This window comes from Hipposideros armiger, unplaced genomic scaffold (assembly GCF_001890085.2).
Source record: "Hipposideros armiger isolate ML-2016 unplaced genomic scaffold, ASM189008v1 scaffold_1045, whole genome shotgun sequence".
NCBI lineage: Eukaryota > Metazoa > Chordata > Mammalia > Chiroptera > Hipposideridae > Hipposideros > Hipposideros armiger.
The window spans coordinates 172,931-181,495 of NW_017732395.1; the positions used below are offsets into that span (position 1 = coordinate 172,931).

Sequence of the window (8,565 nt, forward strand, 5' to 3'; positions counted from 1 at the left end):
CAGCTTGGGCCAGTGAAGCGACATCCTCCACAACTAGACTGAAGAACAAAACAACAGCAACTTGTCTGTTCCCCTTCCCCCGATTCCCCAATAAACTTTAAAAAAAAAAAAAAAAAGATAGAATATCCCAATTCACGAACACAGTTGTCTTTACTCTTATTTAGGTCTTCTTTAATGTCGTTAAAGCAGTGTTTTGTAGTTTTCAGCATTTCTGCTGAAACTTCTGTATTTCTATTACATTTATTCCTAAGTATTTTATTCTTTTTTTTTAAGATTTTGGGGAATTGGGGAAGGTGAACAACCAAGTTGTTGTCCTTCAATCTTAGTTGTGGAGGGCACAGCTAGCTCAGCTCCAAGTCCAGTCATCATCTGGCCGCCCGTCGGCACCTTGTGGCCACTCAGCTCAAGCTGCCGTGTTCAATCTTAGTTGCTGGTGGGCGAAGCCCAAGATCCCATGCTGGAGTCGAACTGGCAACCTTGTTGTTAGGAGCATGTGCTCTCACCAGCTGAGCCATCCTGCCACCTATTGGCAGGTCAGCTCAGGCTTAGCTCACTGGCCCGTGTGGGAATTGAACCCGCGACCCTGTTGCTAGGAGCTTGCACTCTTAACCAACTAAGCCACTTGGCAGGCTCTATTTTATTCTTTTGATGGTATTGTAAATGGAATTGTTAATTTCATTTTTGGGTTGTTCATTGCTAGTGTATAGAAATACATATAATTTTTGTGTGATCTTGTACCTTGCAACTTTGCTGAATTTAATAGCTCTGATAGTTTGGTTGATTCTTTAGGATTTCCCATATATCAGATCATGTCATCTGTGAATAGAAATTGTTTTATTTCTTCCTTTCCTATATGGATGCCTTTTATATTTGATTGCTTTGGCTAAAACTTCTAGTACAATGTAACATTCTTGTAACATTTCTTTTTAAAGTTATTTATATTCTCAGTAATTCTCCTAATTTTGAATTTGATTTAAGTTTATGTGGAAGACCATTTGTCTAGGTTCCTGCAAATACTCTTAATTCCAGCCAATCCATTTAAGCTGGATTCTTTGAATAAAGAACATGAAGTATATGAAATCTCCTTTGGGGAACTAAATTTAGGAGACACAGGTCAACAAATTGGGTATTTAGTGCCTGCAAGGCCCAGGCATTGTGGGTGTCATGTCTTTGACCACTAACCTGCCCAAAGATACCCACTCAGGACAAATCCTCAACTTGCCCCATGGGAAATGCCTGGGGATTTTAGCTTCTCGGATGCTTTGGTAACAGTTCTCTAAATAGGAGTGAAGACAGCTCACAAATACATCACAAATTTCTCTTATTTGCTACCATGAAATTCTCTCCAAAAGAATTCCTCTTTAGAGATAACCCCCAGGGACCAATGACTAACTTGAGGGTGACAAAATGTTACCCTACTACAATGGCTCCCGTAAGGAAAACTAGCCTTCTTAGAGAGAGAGACATAAGTCCCTAATTCCTTCCCATTGGTGGATAGTGAACACAACAATACTAATTGTCTCAAATGAACTAAGACCACAACAATTTTCCCCAGTGTTTGAAATACAGTTTGTTTAGCTCAGCAATGGCAAAACCAGAGGAAGCTAAAGGAATATTCTGGGAAAAGGAAGAACTTGCTTACCACTATTCATCAACCCATAATAAGGCTGAGATATGTCTTCCCTAGGGAATGGGGATAGTTGGTCCCAGGATGTATCAGTTATCTATTGCTGCTTAACAAATTACTCCAAAAGTTAGTGCCTTAAAATAAAAACATTTATTATTTCACAATTAAGGTGTGGCTTAGCTGGGTCCTTAGTTGGAATTATAATGCTGTAATCAAAGTGTTGGCCAAGGCTGTGATCTCATCTGAAGCCATGGCTATGGAAGGATCTACTTTCAATGTTGTTCATGTGGTTGTTGGCAGAACTTAAGTTCCTTGCAGCTGATGGACTGAGGGCTTTAGCTCCGTGCCGGCTATTCACCAGAAGCCACCTTCAGTTCCTTGTCATATGGGTCTCTCCTGCATGGCAGCTTGCTTTATCAAAATGTGCAAGCTGAGAAGGCAGAGTCCAGATTCAAGTCAGAATCTTTTGTAACCTAATCAGGAAAGTGACTTCCCATTACTTTTTTTCATTAGCAGCAAGTCACTAGGTCCAGACCACACTCAAGGGGGCAGATAACAGAATGGTGTGAATACCAGGAGGTGGGGATCATTGGGAGCCATCTTTGAAAGCTGCCTACCACACAATACTAGGGTAAATCTAGATATAGATGCTCATCTTATAAACATATCATATTCCAAGAGTCTGCTTCATCAGCCCATTTGTCTTGAAGATGAAAGGGACAAGAGATTTACGCTTTCAGTCCTGTTAGGTACTTACACCAACATTTAAAATGGGCCTAGTCTTGGGGTCCTTGCTGAAATAAGTTCTATCAGGCATTTTTCCCTATCGATCAAGGCAAGAAACCCTTCCCTGTTCAGCAAATGCCACAGGGAATTTTTTTAGCAGCCAGGGCAGCCTCACTTGGCCCATTGCCACTCATTCTGATGCTGTGATGATTCCACGAGGCCTTGAACCTATGGGACCATCAATGGCTCGTGACCAAATTTTATCAGTAACATGTTTCACCATGCTTAACCTCTCAGCTTTCTAATCACCAGCCTTCTGTGTGAGTCTTAAACTAGAAGGTATCTTGCAATGCTGCTCACTTCCTAGCCATACATTCAGAAGTTTGTTCAAGTTCATCATTAGCCTTTTCTAGTCACTTCTCTCTTAGGCACAGTTTTCCTAATACATAAGATTCATTCTTTCTTCTCCTTAAAAAATTGAAATATAACAAAAATATTCATAAAGCATAGGTATGTATAGCAGAGTGAATAATTACAAAGCTAATGCATAGTCAAGAAGCAGAAGCTTTCAGTCGTGGAAGATGAAAAAGTCAGTTCTGAGTCACGTAAGATGAAAAAGTTCTAGAGACCTGCTGTACAACACTGTGCTTATAGTTAAAAATACTGTACACTTAAAAAACAAATTTTGAAAAAAGAAACAGAATACTGCTATACCTCAGAAACTGGCCCCCCTACCAACCCTCTCATCCCTTCCTGATCACCCTCTCAGGTAAACAGTGGTAACTACCTGCTTGTTTTTCTTTATAGTTTTACTTCCCTAAAAACTTGTCTATTTTTGTCTGTTTTAGAAATCTGCATCAAAAAGGGATGATGACACATGCACATACGATTTGCAACTTCGGTTTCCCATTATGTTTGTAAGATTTACCTATGTTGTGCATGGCTGTGGTTTGTTCATTTTCATTATATTTGTTCTATCGTGGATGGATATTTGGGTTGTTTTCAGTGGGGGCTCTGAGGAACAGTGCTATTCTGAACCTTAAGTGTGTCAGCAAGTTTCTGTGGGATTGGAATTAGAGGGCCATACAGTCTTCAGAGTTCAACTTCACCAGAAGAGGCCAAACTTTTCTAAAACGATTGACCGAAATGATGAGCATTTTTTTAAAATGACTGAACCAAATGAGAGCTCCCACTATTATTTCTTCTTTGACCTCCATACTCTTTCCTCCTAAGCACTTTATCCCATTTGCATTTTCTTTCCACTCTGAAACTTTTAAAATCACTCCCTTTTTTTAAGGCAATTGAATGGCTCTTCGTTCTACTTTCTACTAGGTTTTCCAGCAATCTCATTATTTTGAGTGTGACAGTGAATGATGTTTGTAAAACACTTCAAAACTAAGCAAAACATAGCAAAATACAAATTAATAGACTAGCAGAGACTTAGGGCCATCTTGTACCCGTTTGGAGCTGACAGAATTGTAATGCTTTACTCTGAAGCTTATTTTTGTTCCTAGCTAGTCTGAGTTAAAAATTGGCAAGCATAATGGTGGATACATGTCACTATACATTTGTCAAAGCCCACAGAATGTACAACTCAGAATGAACTCTAATGTAAACTATGGAGTTTAGTTAATAATGTATCAATATTGGCTCATCAACTGTAAGAAATGTACCTCACTATATAAGATGTTAATACTGGGGGAAAAGGGAAAAGGGAAGTGAGGGGGTATATGGGATTACATTCCACTAAATTTTAATATAAATCTAAAACTGCTAAAAAAAAATCTATTAAAAATTGCAAGCAGAATAGCTTCTGTATAATAGTAAAGAAACTTCCTGGGCCGGCAGAGTGGCGCACTCTGGTTAAGAGTTGGCTTGGGACGCCAGCTCTGAGCAGCAGGGCCCTGGTTCGGATCCCACATTAGGGCCAGTGACGCTGCGCCCTCTACAGCTAAGATGGTGGACAACAGCTCACCTGGAGCTGGGCTGCCATGAAGTCGCTGGCGACGGCATAGGCTCCAGTGAAGCTACAGTAGGTTCCAGTAAGCTACCGTGAGCGGCTGGCAGCCATCGTGAGCTGCCAAGAGCCACTGTGAGCAGCCGTCCAGTGGCCGGAGACCAATCTGCCTCACCCGAGAAGAGCGCAATGATAATACCAACATGGGCCAGTGAAGCAACGTCCTCCACAACTAGACTGAAGAACAAAAGGACAGCAACTTGTCTGTTCCCCTTCCCCAACTCCCCAACGCTGTTCCCTTCCCCCAATAAAACCTTAAAAAAAAAAAAAAAGAAATTTCCACTTCTCTAGACTTCAGAGTCTAAGCAGGGATCAGGAAACTACTGCCTATGAGACAAATCTGGACTGCTTCTGTTTTTGTATAGTCTTCCAGCTAAGAATGGCTTTTGTAGTTTTAATATACGGTTGGAAAAAAATCAAAATAATAATATTTTGTGAATCCTGAAATTTACATGAAATTTTAATTTAGTATCCATAAAGTTTTACTGGAACACAGCCACACCCATTTGATTACATATTAACTATGGCTGCTTTGTGCCACAGTGGCAGAGCTACAAAGACTGGCAATGTTATAGAGACTGTATGGCCCACATACAGATTTTGTGGCCTAAAATATTGACTACCTGGCTCTTTACAGAAAATATTTGTCAATTCCTAGGCTACAGGAAAAATGTAGGCAGTCTTCATGGAGTCAGGAGATCTGAGCTCTAAACTGTATAAATGTGTGATCTTGTGTGCATCACTCAACATCTCTAGGAGCAAACTGTAAATTCCAGAATGTAGCCTCATGGGCAAATTCTCATTGGAAAATAGGCATGGATTCATGCCATAACAAATCAAATACCTCCAGCTTTTCCAAAGCTGATCATGCTATATAGATTTATCCTTGCTTTTAAGAAAACACTACATAATGTTTTTAACTTGGAAAAATGCTGGCAAGTATGAAAAGAAAATGAGAAATGTATAAGGATGTTCACTGTAATATTGATAATTATGATGGAAAAACTGGAAATGAAATATAAATAGGACAATAAATAATGATATATCCATACCACACTATATGTTATCTCCAAGTTATCTCCCAACAAGGCAGATCTCCAAGTATCCATGTGGAATGACTTCCAAGATGTATTAAATGAAAACAGCATGTTACAAATCAACAGGTATGGAATGATCCCTTTGTTTTATAACAACATCATCATTTCTATATGTAGGTACATATTGTTGCATAGAATAAAAAGTCTAGACCAGTGCTATCCAACAGAAATATATTGCAAACCATATATGTAATTTTATATTTTCTAGTAGCCACATTAAAAAATAGCCAGGTTAAAATTAAGTTTAATAATATATTCTATTTAACCCAATATATAAAAGAATATTTCAACATGTACTCAATATAAACAGTCAATAATGAGATTTTAGATGTTTTTTTCATACTAAATCTTTGACATGCAATGTGCATTTCACACTTGCAGCACATCTCAATTTGAGCCAGCTACATTTCAAGTATTCAGTTGCATGTGGCCAGTGGCTATAAGATAGCACAGGTATAAACACAGCAAAGCGATAATAGTGGTTACTCTGGTAGGGGAGTGGGAGGCAGGAAGCTTTATTTTTCCTCTATATTCTTTAGTATTGCTCAATTAAACTGCTTTCATGTATTACTGTATTAAAAATAAATAATACCAGTCAGAATTACATTGTGTGCTACTTTGTGTTTCATTCCTTAATATTTGTATTAATCTCTTGTGGGTTTTTAATATTGCAAACACAGTAATAACAAGAGAAAGTAAAAAATAGCTTATTTAAAATGTGAACCATTAAGTAATGAGACTATTAAACTTATTCAACTAGATACAGACATTTTCTGAATTTGAGCTATCTGTGAGGAGTTAGCCTATGCACTATGGAAGACATAAAGAATGAGACATTGTTATCCTAAAAGATTTTTGGAGACAGCTTTTGGAACTCCCTTTACAGCATACATATTCTCTTCAGGTTGGATTTGATTTCTAGCAATAGCCAAAAAGCCCACCAGTTGGGTCCAGTAAATCAAGCTAGATATTGAAGTGTGACTAGAGTCAAATGAAAGATTTTATTACGTAACTTGAAAACTGGGAGTTCCAAATTACTTCCAAAGACATTTATTGTCTGCAACAACAATGAATTAAGTGGCTAATGCAATAACACAATTGTGGGAAAGGGTAGCTTAAAACGGATATTCTGGTTTCCTTAAAAAAAAAAAGCTGTTATCCCATATTCACTTAGCCCCGTGTACCTTCCTACTTTTCCATTTCCAATCATCGTCTACAAACTGCTGAGCATGCAAAATTCAGAGCCAGATATATTCACAAGTTACAATATTCTATAATACAGAATTAGAAGTTTACTAATGAACCAATTACCATTACCACCTTTATTTCTTGCACTTAATAATTTATCTCATATTTTGTTAAAGGGTAAAATTAAGTCTTTACTGTGCCCAGTACTCATCAGTGATTTATGATTGCCATTGGTGAAAAGTGAGCAAACTTTTCATGACAGAGACAAAACTATTGACTGCTATCCTAGTGTATCAATATAGTATTCTGAAAGAAAGGGCTATCAGGAAATGTTTCATTACTTAGAATTTTTAGAATAAGTTGAGTCTGCCATTTTTATTAAAATGCTAAAAGTAAATTAAGGGCAAAAGGGAAAGGTTGTTTCCCCTTTGAAACATTTCACATAGCATTTTAAACTGCAAGTGGCCTAAGCCTCATTTCCTCGTTTTATGGATTTAAGGACAAGAAGGCGGTCAGCTGGGGGACAACTGGAAGGAGCGTGCCCTAGGCCCGGAGTCCAGCACCTTCCAGTCTTTACATCTTAGCGATAGCTAGCCCAGAAAGATGCCACCTCGGCCTTGCTTACAGCCTCCTCACCTTTCCCGCACCCCAGCGCTCAGGTCCTCATCGCAGCTCTCTCGCCTTAGCGGCCCAGCATCACCTCCACTCCTTCCAGCAGGTGCGGCCTCCCTCAGACCGGAGTCTCTCCCTCGGCCTCTGCCATCAGTCTTTGGGATCACTCCTCACCGTCCTTCCTCTCTTTGGGAGTCAATTATCAGACCCGTCTTAAGTTTTGGACGTTTCCCTCAGCCTTCAGATCTATCCCCTCAGGCGCAGCCTTCAATAATCTCCCCTTGGTCCACTCCCTCAGTCGGTGGAGTCCGCTACCTCAGTCTAAGCGGAGTCTGAGGAATCCTCTTCTTCGGCCTGCAGGTTCCCCTCCGTCCGTCTGAGGAGTTCCCTCCGTCCGTCTGAGAGGTCCCCTCGCTCCGTCTGCGGGGTCCCCTCCCTCGATATGAGGAGACCTCTTTCTCGGTCTGCGGGGTCCCCAAGCTCCGTGTGAGCGGTCCCCTCCAGGGATCCTTTCCTTCGGTCTGCGGGGTCCCCTCCCTCGATTTTAGGAGTCCTCTCCCTCAGTCTGCGGGATCCCCAATCTCCGTGTGAGGAGTCCCCTTGCTCGGTCTCCCCTTGCTCGGTCTACTGGGTACCCCCAGCCCCGCGAGCACGCCTCGCAGTTACCTCTCAGCCGCCGACTTTCCCGAGCTCGCTCACTCGCGCCGGGCGCAATCTAGGGGGCGCGCACGCCGGGCGGCGGCAGCGGCGGCGGCGGCGACGCGGAGCCGCGCGCGCAGCGTGCGCGGTGACGTCAGTGCGCTGGTGGCGGCGGCGGCAGGGCTGTTTGTTCTGCTCTCCCGCAGCAGAGTAGCCGAAGCGGTGGCGGCGGCGGCTGCCGGCGGTGCCCGCGGGTAAACGGGGCCTGTTAGCGCGGCGGAGCGGTGGGCGCGGCGGGCGGGCCCCGGCGCCACACAGCAGCCCAAGAAGGAGGCAGCAGCGGCGTGCGGCCGGCGGGGGCGGCGTGCGGCCTAACGTCTCAGGTGAGGACCGGTGCCCTTCGGGGCGGCGGGCAGCACGGGGCGGCTGGAGGGGGCCCGCGGCGCGGCCCGCGTCACCTGCATTGCGTAATGGGGCCGGTGCGCCAGCTCCGACGCCATCGGCGCCGCACGGGGGTGGAGAGGCCGGGGCGACGCGGGCTCGGGCCTGCGGGCCTCCCGCGTCCCCGCGCCGCTCGCTTGCGCTGGGGCGTTGGCGTCGGGGCGTCTGGCCGCTCTCTCGTCCGCCCCGCCGTTGGCGCCGTCGTCCTCGGGCTCGGG

General features: G+C 43.1%; 1 protein-coding gene and 1 long non-coding RNA gene across 3 annotated transcripts in view; one reads left to right on the forward strand and one right to left on the reverse strand.

The window, feature by feature from the left end:
* Positions 1-7,927, reverse strand: part of LOC109376069 (uncharacterized) — a 16,947-nt gene extending 9,020 nt beyond the window's left edge. For both annotated transcript variants that reach the window (XR_002122689.1, XR_002122690.1), the window contains exon 1: positions 7,292-7,927. This is a non-coding gene — a long non-coding RNA (uncharacterized LOC109376069). The remainder of the gene's footprint in view (positions 1-7,291) is intronic.
* A 27-nt stretch (positions 7,928-7,954) lies between these two features.
* The window catches only part of BRD4 (bromodomain containing 4), an 82,149-nt gene continuing 81,538 nt past the window's right edge, over positions 7,955-8,565 (forward strand). Inside the window, exon 1 of the mRNA XM_019631737.1 lies at positions 7,955-8,289. The gene's annotated coding sequence lies outside the window, so the exon portion shown is untranslated. The remainder of the gene's footprint in view (positions 8,290-8,565) is intronic.